A 12,067-nucleotide genomic window follows, 5' to 3' on the forward strand; every position below is an offset into this window, starting at 1 on the left:
CGCTCGGTTTGGCTGGTTAAAGACGTGCAGCTTTGTGTACAGAGGTTATCTACGGACTTTCACGGAGTACCCGCCTCCAAGTGTGCACTGCTTGCAGATCCCTCAGCAATTTTCACTCGGAAACTTGTTGAGCTGGGCCTGCATTCACTTACAGCACGATATCAAGCCGATTGTTGATTACACGGCGTAGCGTTTGTCTCTAGTCCCTGTTTGCTAGGATCTTTTTACGATCATTGTAGTACGTCCTACTTATATTACTGCAAGTAGTACAAGGTCTCTTCAAAAAATTCCGGAACATTCGTAACTTCGCGTCATTGGTTTCGCGCACAATTCCTCGTTAGACACGTTAGACAGTACTCTTTGATACAGACAGTTCGGCAGCTTCACCCATGGTGTGACCACGGGCAAGTCCGAACACGACAGCTCAGTTCTGGGGTCAATTCTAGTGTCCGATTCCACACATCGGCTTTGAGCAATGACGTCATACCTAAGGAATAGAAGCTACATAGAGACAATCTCTGAAAGCGACTGCTCATATTCATAAACAAACGAATGTAGCGTTCGCTAAAATAACACAGTTCTCGTTATTAATCACTTAGCCACAAATTGTACCAACAAGAATTACAGGTAACGAAAATAAATAAGAATAGCAAAAGAGGGGTATACATGTCTAAAAAAATAACTATCGTAATTTATGCGAGTAAGAAAAACGCAGAGAATCTTTAAATGCCGGCCGGGGTGGCCGAGCGGTTCTAGGCGCTACTGTCTGTAGCCGCGCGACCGCTACGGTCGCAGGTTCCAATCCTGCCTCGGGCATGGATGTGTGTGATGTCCTTATGTTATTTAGGTTTAAGTAGTTCTAAGTTCTAGGGGACTGATGACCTCAGAAGTTAAGTCCCATGATGCTCAGAGCCATTTGAACCAATCTTTAAATCCAGTACAGTATAGCGCATGGTGAAGTCATAATATTGCGAATCCGCGTTAACTTTTAACACTAATCGTTAAATCTACAGAACTAATGAAATTTGACAATAAGTAGGGGCTAACAAATACTGAAATCGGTAAATGGAAGTGACCTATATAGGTTAATTCTAGTTACTGATTCCAACCATTCCACGGTTCGTTATTTCGATCGTTTTAACAACAAGTGTGTACACTAAAGTGTTACAGAATTTCTGCATGTGGTATTACTATCTCCATTACTATGAAAAAGAGAAAAATTTGGAAGCTGTACCTACAGCACTTATTAGTTTTCGTAGTAGTTATGAGATCAATAAGAAATCGTACAAAAACGTAGTCCACAGATTTACTGCAAAAATGTCCAAAACTATGAACGATTGAAAAGCTGGAATCGGTAATGAGTACTGACCTCCTATATAGGCCATTCCTGATTATTGATTTCAGCGGTCGATGAATAATTAATTTAATCGTTTTTTTTCAACACGTACGTGAACTACTGTAAAAAAGTTACTAATATTGGAATCAGTGACTAGAATTAACCTATATAGAAGGTCAGTTCTAGTTACCTAGTGCAGTTTTTGTTATTCACCGCAGTAGTTTTAGAGAGGAATTACAAATGTAGAAATGATATTACGTTTCAGTGCATATAACTGCAAAAATGATTTAGAAGTGAATCATGGAGCGGTTGGAATCTGTAACTGGAATTTACCTACAGAGGTTAATTCTAGTTATCGATTTCAACATTCTTTATTTTTTGTAGATATTCGTTTTTCATGTACTGACTTTTCTTTTAGAATTTAATGTGTCGGTTTCTCCACTTTTATGCTACTCTTTCGTATTTGGTGTGATTCGTTTAATTTTTTTTCCTTTCTCTCAAACATTCCAGTTTCTCATTCGTTTAATTTTCCCGTTTCTCTCATACATTCTAGTTTCTTTCACATTCCGCCGTGGCATAGCCAAGTGTTTAGACAAATTGTTCTGAATATTGTTGTTTTCGCTCCTCGCTTGCCATTCGCTAGTTCCCTATGATGCTGCTCGTGGCGACAACCTTTCGGCAGGTCCAGCAAGTGTGTCAGTATTTTTTAGGTTGCTGCCATTCAAGGTGACGTTCAACTACTGTGGAAAGCACTATCTTGTGGGTTCCAGGAAATTTTTTTGAGGGAGTTGTTTTGGTAATAGGCTTATTCAAAAACGATGTTTAACACGTTTTCCCGTTTCCCTTTTGCTTTCTCAAAGCTTTTACCTTTTGTGGTAATAGCCAGATCATCGAAATGCAAGAAATGTGTGGTATACGGGGTGTTTCCGTAAGAGCGTCCAAAAAAATAACAGGATATAAATAATACTCCTATGAACAATTTTAGATTGGGAACCTGGGGTCTGAGAAGCCAGCTTAAGGAGATATGGAAGTGAACTTGTCTACCGCTTTGTCTAAAATGCCTCTGAGCACTATGAGACTTAACATCTGAGGTCATCAGTCCCCTAGAACTTAGTCCGCAGCTCGTGGTCGTGCGGTAGCGCTCTCGCTTCCCACGTCCGGGTTCCCGGGTTCGATTCCCGGCGGGGTCAGGGATTTTCTCTGCCTCGTGATGACTGGGTGTTGTGTGATGTCCTTAGGTTAGTTAGGTTTAAGTAGTTCTAAGTTCTAGGAGACTGATGACCATAGATGTTAAGTCCCATAGTGCTCAGAGCCACTTGAACCAACCCTAGAACTTAGAACTACTTAAACCTAACTAACCTAAGGACATCACACACATCCATGCCCGAGGCAGGATTCGAACCTGGAACCGTAGCGGTCACGCTGTTCCAGACAGAAGCGCCTAGAACCGCTCCGCTACACCGGCCGGCAATTATTTCCCACGGGGATATCTAAAGTCACTTGTGTGTGAGACCCCATTGGATACGGAGATGGAATCAGTTGCCAAAATCCTGGCTGCCTGTGATGTGATTCGAGACACAGCAGGGATATTTTTGTCAGTGTGCGTCACAATCTTGTTCGTCGATGTCATGCTTGCACTCAGGTTGATGGCCGTCAGCTTCAGCATATTTCGTAACACACAGTAGAAACGGTACGTTCATTGTGTCAATGATGGTATTTGCAGTTAACTAATGTAAATACAAAAGTACACAGTAGTATGATTTTATTCCTGTTATCTCCGTAAGCTGTTTGCTCTGACCCTAGATTCCCTACCTCAAACTGCTCAGTGGAGCATCCTCTTGCCCTGTTAAATTTTTGCACGCTCTTACAGAAACAGCCTGCATATCTGGTGTCGGCTATTGCTTGATCATCTGCTTATAGATTAAACAAAAGGGGGTAAAGACACTTCCCTCTGCCAGACCGTTCTTTTGTTGACGCCATGGACTGTTCATACCCTAACTTCTGTTTTTAAATAGAGATTCAATAATTTTTGTCAGCTGATGGTCGTTAAATGTGTTGTAATAGCTTTTTTCGTGAGAATTTTATATTTGATGGTGTCATATGCGGACCTTAAGTCTACAAGAGCTGCATCTATGATTTGCTTCTTTCTAAACCATCCCCTATATGTTCTGTAAGGGAAGGTATTTGACTGGTGCACGATTTCTCACGTCTGAATCCAGCCGGTTAGGGAATGAGATTTTAGTCTCCGATATTTGCTATGCGATTTAAGACCATTCGTTCGTACCGCTTATACAGATGGCATAGGAGAGCTATTGGGTCGTAGTTCTTCGGTCGGCCAGCGTTTTTCACAAATTTCACTAGCGCTATCTTCGATTTCCTCCACATCTTTGGAAACATGCACGTTTTTAAACATTAGCTAAAGAGTTACCAAATCCATTGTTTGGCACTAGGGCCGAGGTACTTGATCTGTTTCAGGCATATACTGTCGACTCCATCTGCTTTTCCATTTTTCATTTACTTCAGTCCATGACTGAGTTCTTTAACGCCTGCCAGAGTGGCCGAGCGGTTCTAGGCGCTACAATCTGGAACCGCGCGACCGCTACGGTCGCAGGTTCGAATCCTGCCTCGGGCATGGATGTGTGTGATGTCCTTATGTTAGTTAGGTTTAAGTAGTTCTAAGTTCTAGGGGACTGATGACCTCAGAAGTTGAGTCCCATAGTGCTCAGAGTCATTGTTTTTTTTTTTAGTTCTTTAACAGTAAAATGGTGCTATGAACAAGTTTGATTCTGGGCTCTGGCTTCTGATAATTTTTACTTTCTAACGTTTCTTGTTGGATTTTCTATTTAGTAGGAGTCGATAGATAATTTGATAGGATGATACCGTAGACAATTGCTTCACTATCCCGGAGTCACAGTTAAGTTTTTTGACTAGGCTCACTATTTAATGTGTGACATACACTGATTAACCAAAACATTACAACCACTCCCCACCTCGAGGCTGGATGTCTGGGGGCGTTGCGGGAACTTGACACGGTAAGGAAAGTATGTAAGTAGATCAAAGACGGATGGGGAATCATTCTAGCGACGACGCGGTCCGCAAATGAGGAAATTTATTGACGTAAGTCACTTCGACAAAGTGATATTGTTATTACCCAGAGCCTGTGACCGAGTACCTCAAATATAGTGTACCTTGAAACTTCCTGGCAGATTAAAACTGTGTGCCGGACTCCTACCCACTCCTGAAAGAAAAGATATTGCGGAGACATGGCTTAGCCACAGCCTGGAGGATGTTTCCAGAATAAGATTTTCACTCTGCAGCGGAGTGTGCGCTGATATGAAACTTCCTCGCAGATTAAAACTGCCCTGTGAGGACGGGGCGTGAGTCGTGCTTGGGTAGCTCAGTTGGTAGAGCACTTGCCCGCGAAAGGGAAAGGTCCCGAGTTCGCGTCTAGGTCCGGCACACAATTTTAATCTGCCAGGAAGTTTCATATCAACGCACACTCCGCTCCAGAGTGAAAATCTCTGTATAGTGTACCTTGTCGCATGTTCACGTGCTACTGTATTGAGCATCTATGGAATGTGGTAGAACTACAGTGAAACCACCAATGGACGATATGTGATTGGACGTGCACAACTCTTCACAGAAGGTGGGATTTGGAGGCTTTCCTGCTCTGTAAAGCAGGGTAAGTGGCGATCTGTAGTATCCCTGCCTAAAGAGCACAATACTGGTGCACGCATAAGTGTTTCCGAGCACACCGTTCATAGTACATTGTTGAACATGGGCCTCCGCAGCGAACGACCCTTATGTGTCCACATGTTGGCCCAACGACATCGTCAATTTCGATTGCAGTGCCCACGGGGTCGTCGGGGTTGGACCGTGGATCAATGGAAACGTGCAACCTCGTCGGATGAATCACGTTTTTACCACACCAGGTCGATGGTCAATTCCACGAACGCGAACGCCGTCACCCACGGGAATTGCGGTTCGTAACGTGCAGCGCGCCAAGGTCACAGGCTGGTGGAAGCAGTATTATGCTGTGGGAGACATTGAGAAATCGAAGACACGCTGACAGCTGTGGACCATCTGCACCCATTAATGCTTGATATCTTCCCCGCTGGCCATGTCATCTTCGGGCAGGATAACCATCCGTATCTCAAAGCCAGAACTGTGTTTCAGTAATTTGAATAGCATGGTATCTTGGCCACGAAATTCGCTTGATGCGAATCCAATGGAACCAACTTGGGTCGCAGTCAGCGGCCAATACTGCGTACACAAATGAGTGGCACACTGTTTGGAGAAGTTACGTGACTTGTGCGTCATACAAGCCGTCGAATCCATGTTACGTAGAATCGGTGACGTACTTCGTTCCCAGAATGTACCAACAAGCTATTAAGCAGGTGGTAATAAAGTTTTGGCTCGTCGGTGTATTTTACGCGGACTAAATATTTCTACATCGCATTTTTACAGAAATAATTCCTTTAGTTTTAATCATCTTGAGAAACCAGTTGAGATACTCAGTTGCTGCACTAATTTAAAATTTTTCATACCACAAAAATTTTACAGCCACACATATTAACCTTTGAACATGACAATGGCAAAACAGGTTTGTACAATAATAAATAAATTACAGAAGTTCAAAAGAAAAACGCCTTTTTATGCTGCTTACAGCATGCAAAAGGCGTTTCTCTTAAGGTGTTTTTCTTTTGATGTACAGTGATTATATACAGCTGCAGCGAAAATGGCCACCACAAGAAACTTATTAAAGCAATAAGGGTTGTAGAATGTTCCAGCATTGTCGTGTGTTTTTTCATTCATAATTACATCGCTAACGTCAGTCTGCTGTATACATCTGAACACGTTTAATGTTCGTGTGTTGTGACCTAAAGGGAGGCTGAAAATCGCGTGTACTGTTCAACACCGAGTCTGCAAACAAGGATCGGGTGAAACCCAACTCACCCCGTTGCTCCACGAGGTCCAGTAGACAGTAAACACCTGTGCCCAGATTTATGCCGGATTTATTGATTCCAAGAGGAGTTCGATACAATTCCACACTGCCGCCTAATGAACAAAATACGAGAGTACCCAAAGAGAATCTGCAGGCGCGGAAGTAACTGCAGCGAAGCCCGAGGGGGTGTTGTAAGACCATAGCTGTTCACATTACATACAAAATAATGACCTAGCGGACGACGTCGGTTCAAAATGGCTCTGAGCACTATGGGACTTAACATCTGTGGTCATCAGTCCCCTAGAACTTAGAACTACTTAAACCTAACTAACCTAAGGACATCACACACATCCATGCCCGAGGCAGGATTCGAACCTGCGACCGCAGCAGTCGCGCGGTTCCGGACTGAGCGCCTTAACCGCGAGACCACCGCGGCCGGCAACGACGTCGGAAAAACTCATGATGCTGTAAGCGGATGAGGCTGCTGCATAGAGAATTGTTGTCGCAAAAACTAGTAAATTATTGTCATATGTAGGAAAACCTGTAAACGGATCGCGCTTGAGTAAGGATTGGCAGTTGTCCCTCAACAACATTATCAAATGTAACGTGCTATACACATTATGAATATCAGCCAGGTACAATGCTCTTTAAATTGTTTTTATTTTAGTAATCACTCACGACGACGCCATTTTGGCATATTGTCATCATCAGATGCTCTGTAAATACGTAAGTAAGTGATGGTCTTAATATAACGGTCTGTAACTATGATCGACACAAATGGATCAAATGGCTCTGAGCACTATGGGACTTAAGAGCTGACGTCATCAGTCCCCTAGAACTTAGAACTACTTAAACCTAACTAACCTAAGGACATCACACACGTCCATTCCCGAGGCGGGATTCGAACCTGCGACCGTAGCGGTCGCGCGGTTCCAGACTGAAGCGCCTAGAACAGCTCGACCACACCGGCCGACAACTATGATCGGAAAAGTTGTGATACTTTGCATGTAATATCGTTGCTGCCATGTCTTGTCTTATTTTAGAATTATTAGTTTCTCCTTAGATACACATTTGTTCGGCAGTTTTGGGCGCTTAGCAGTTAGAATTGATAGGGGGAACGCAAAATATCTAAATATGATCGGTGTGTTTCGTTACAGGCTAGTTTATTAAAGGTGAAAATGACACGGAAATGCTAGATCCAGTGGCAGATGCTAAAAGGGAAATTTCAGAAAGCATACTTTCCTAGAAGAATCTAGGAAATAAAACAGGTTCCAGCGTTTGTCACGTGTTTTATTTTATTTTTGACTTGAGCATAGCTGCTCTAAAGACTGGCCATTGCTTCCTCGTAATGTACTTTTACGGTTTTTCAAAATTCCAGTCTGATGAAGACGCCCGTAGCAGGTGTCGAAACCTAGGTCAATGTACCAAACAGTTATTTGCAACCGTTTGGCTGTATAATCCTATGTTGGAAATCTTAGGGAGTCGTAAGTAAGCTATTGTAGCATGTGGGATTATGTTTATATGTGCAGGTAGAAAAGTTTTAAGTTGATTTCAATAAAAATCAGAATGTTTCCGATGATAATGACAGCTAGAGTTAACAATGTTTGTAGAACTTTGAAAGATTTTAGCGAAGTTTCTGACATTCTTTCTGATAGGCTATGCAGTAAATAGACTACATGAATCTAATACATACTCGTACATATATTTATTGAAAAAACCATTGTGACATTTCATGGTACAAGATGGCGCACGACTGAAGGAGTATGCCTTAACTGTCCACACGTTATGTAACTAGTTTTAAAAAATACAAAATTTTACTGACCATAAAACTCTGCAAGTGAAGAATTAACAATACCATCCGAATATCTTTCAAATATTACACAGCACTTAAGTATTTAGAATATTTACAAACACCGCACAGAGCACATCATCTTGTCTTATAACAACAACAAAAAGAGAAGGAAATGCCGGAAACTGCTTATGGCGGTTTCTACTGAGCATTCCTTCATGTAATTCCAAATTCAGTCAATAGATTGACACTTCGATCAGGAAGCATGATGTTCCTAGATACACTATCCTCCAGGTATGCATTGTAGGACTAAAGGAATTAGCGTAATAATACTGCAACAAAAAACAAAGAAAAATATGGAAGAGGTAACGATGAGTTCAAGCTTCAGATCTACTAAATGTAATGGAAGGGAAACTCTCACGTCTCACTTGTTACTGGAAAATAACACCAACGATTCCTCACGGTACTTGTGAAACATACACATTTCATCAGTGTGGATAGTTATAAGGTGTGGGGAATGAGAAAACTGGGGCCAGACTACAGGAGTGTGACAAACAATAGTGTCTCCCACCTAATATCTTGTAGGAACATCCTCGACACCTAAAACACTCAGAACCTACGCATTTAAACCCTAAATGGCGACGAAACGGAATTTTATGCGTTTTCTTGTAAATAAATTATTCCAGTTGCTTGAGAGGTGTTCTGTCACTATAATCTGTTATTTTACCCGTGAACATTAAACTGAAGGAAGGAATGAACATTATGGTTTAACGTAAGACGACAAGGTTATTAGAGACTAACCGCAAGCTCGAATTACGTGAAGGATGGGAAAGGGAATCGGTAGTGCCTTGTTCAAATGACCCACCCCAGCATTCCCGTTACACTCAAACCTGGAGGCCATGCTTCTGATACTTTTGATTGCGAATCAGGCGTCCTAACCACAGGACCATCTCGTTCTGTGTCTATAGGGTCCCGCAACACTCTAATCCACCGGACTACTGGGATGAATCGCTCCATAAGCGGTTTCAAATCCGTCCGACTCACCTTAAAATAGATCTTCTTAACCAAGTATTGCTGCATGTCAGGTGTCTTTTTGTGGTTTTGGTTTCCCCGTTATTACCACGAGAAATGGGTATCTGAGTTACCACAAATGAGCTCACATGAATTCGCCTTACCGACAAGTGCTTTGGCAAAGCGAAAATTTGGCCAGGTGCTAGTAGAACATGTGTTTCGAGAGTTGCGTAAACACTTAATTACGTATACAGACATATCATAATAAAGAACGCCTAACACCCCTCCTCCTATCGTGAAGTACCCTACAAAATTACGTAAACAGCTTCCCCCGCTACTATATAAGATCTCAAGTCTCAGTCAGCAGTCAGCTCAGCACAAAGCCCTGAGGAAGGCCGTTTGCAACAGTTGCCGAAACGTCAGGGAATTTCATTCAGCCTAGAAGAATTGTGACAACCGCCGTGGTAGCCTATTCTTACATGTATACAGCAGACATTTCATCCATTCCGGGAATCGACAATCTCCACGATTTTTGCCTGTTACCGGCATTGATAATGGCGAGATATCGGTCACGGGATATCTACGACGATCGAGAATTTTTTAGTTTGAAGTTTGAAGTCAGATAATAAATGACACAAGAAATATTTTATCGAGTAATATAGTTACAAATTAACAGTTTTCTGATTTTTGCTTTACTTGTACTGTGAACCCAGGCTTCTTCCAAATTTCATGATCGTACGACAACGGGAAATACCCTGTAAGTTATAATGAGTGACTTTGAATCAAAATATGTGACATAAAATGCCGTATCTTAAGACCGCATTGACCGTCAGGAGATCGTAGACCTTAGTAGATGACACTTATTTCAACGTGTTAGTCCACCCGTCCCTGAGGAAAACGGTTTTTAACAATAGAACAACAAAGAGATCCTGCAAGTGTTCCGTTTTTACCGACTGAGGGACGGAAGCCTGAAAATCGTGAATTTCTGTACGAATGGTTTGCATTTCCTCTGCATTCGCTAGATTCGGTACGCACAGGGTTCTCACTTGTCACAAATGTCAACGAATTCAATGCTGCGAAGGGTTTTGATTCCAATGAAGAGGTTTCGACGGTCGTGGCCTGGTAAGTTCTGTCAGTCTCGTACATCCAGTGTTTTAAGTACCCTTTCGTATCGACTTGTGTGTATGCGTTTGTTTATAGCCGAGAAAGAGAGAGAGACAGAGATAGAGACGGATAGAGAGAGGGAGAGATAGAGAGAGAGAGAAAGAGAGAGATAAAAAATGGGGTTTACTGTTTACGTATATGAAAAACAAATAAACAAAGGTCACGGTGCTGAATGCAAAAAAGAGACTACACTAAAAATTCTATGAAAACATCTGGTGTGAATTTTTATAAAAGTGAAGTTAAAGGCAAGTAACGCAAACGCGGCAAAGCACTGCCAGCTTCCAGCTAGTAGAAAAAATCGCGAGGGATGAAGGAAAACCCGTTGACTACAGAAAACGTAAAAGGAAATAATAAACATCATAAGTAAAGTGTACACCAAACCGATGAGGAAGAACTTTTTAAATTAATACATTGAGAATGTACAATATTATTACGTATCGGTATTTACCGAGCCACCACTGATCACGTTTCGTAAATAAAAGTGGAATGCATCTGCTGCGAAAATCTCTTAAACTGTAGTAAGCTTAATGCCGAGAAAATAAATAATAACTGATGCAGACTCTGAGAGAGATCAGTAAGACCCCTCTTATGTTCTTTGCTTTTTCTAAATTGTTCATTGGCTTTTACCACTTGCTAAGTGTTTGCAAATATCAGCAACTTCTCGGAGAGAGGTTTGTGCCGTTTTTTCTTTAGGAGTCCGCAGCTCGTGGTCGTGCGGTAGCGTTCTCGCTTCCCACGCACGGGAACCCGGGTTCGATTCCCAACGGGGTCAGGGATTTTCTCTGCCACGTGATGACTGGGTGTTGTGTGATGTCCTTGGGTTAGTTAGGTTTAAGTAGTTCTAAGTTCTATGGGACTGATGACCACAGATGTTAAGTCCCATAGTGCTCAGAGCCATTTGAACCTTTTTTCTTTCTTTAGGTTCTTTAGGTTGTGTCGGTGTGTAGGTTCGTAGCGTTTTTCCATAAGTTTAATAAATACAACAGACACACATAACAGAGACTTTAGTCACCTATAACATTTTCTCCTTCAATATTTACAACAGTCTGTCAACGCTGGGGTAATTTTTCGACTTCCCAGCCCAACTCCTGCACAGCGTCTCTGGTCAGTTTAGCAGTATGCGGGTGGGCGTTACCATGTAGTAGCATCACTTGACGTTGTCTTCCTGGTCGTTGTTCTTCGACTACGTCTACAAGACGTCTCAGTTGCTGACAATGAATGTCAGCACTGATGGTTACATCTCGTGGAAGCGATTCTGAGTGCAACACACCGTTGCTGTTCCACCAAATGCGTAACATTATCTTTTCAGGTTGTGCACGGGTACTTGTCTACATCTACATCAACATCTACATCCATACTCCGCAAGCCACCTCACAGTGTGTGGCGGAGGGTACCTTGAGTACCTCTATAGTTTCTCCCTTCTATTCCAGTCTCGTATTGTTCGTGGAAAGAAAGATTGTCGGTATGTCTCTGTGGGCTCTAATCCCTCTGATTTTATCCTCATAGTCTCTTCGCCAGATGTACGTAGGAGAGAGCAATATACTGCTTGACTTCTCGGTGAAAGTATGTTCGCGAAACTTCAACAGAAGCCCGTACCGAGCTACTGAGCGTCTCTCTTGCAGAGTGTTCCGATGGAGTTTATCTATCATCTACGTAACGCTTTCGCGATTACTAAATGATCCTGTAACGAAGTGCGCTGCTCTCCGTTGGATCTTCTCTATCTCCTCTATCAACCCTATCTGGTACGGATCCCACACCGGTGAGCAGTATTCAAGCAGTGGGCGAACAAGTCTACTGTAACCTACTTCCTGCATTTCCTTAG

The sequence above is a fragment of the Schistocerca serialis genome, chromosome 8 (assembly GCF_023864345.2).
Source record: "Schistocerca serialis cubense isolate TAMUIC-IGC-003099 chromosome 8, iqSchSeri2.2, whole genome shotgun sequence".
NCBI lineage: Eukaryota > Metazoa > Arthropoda > Insecta > Orthoptera > Acrididae > Schistocerca > Schistocerca serialis.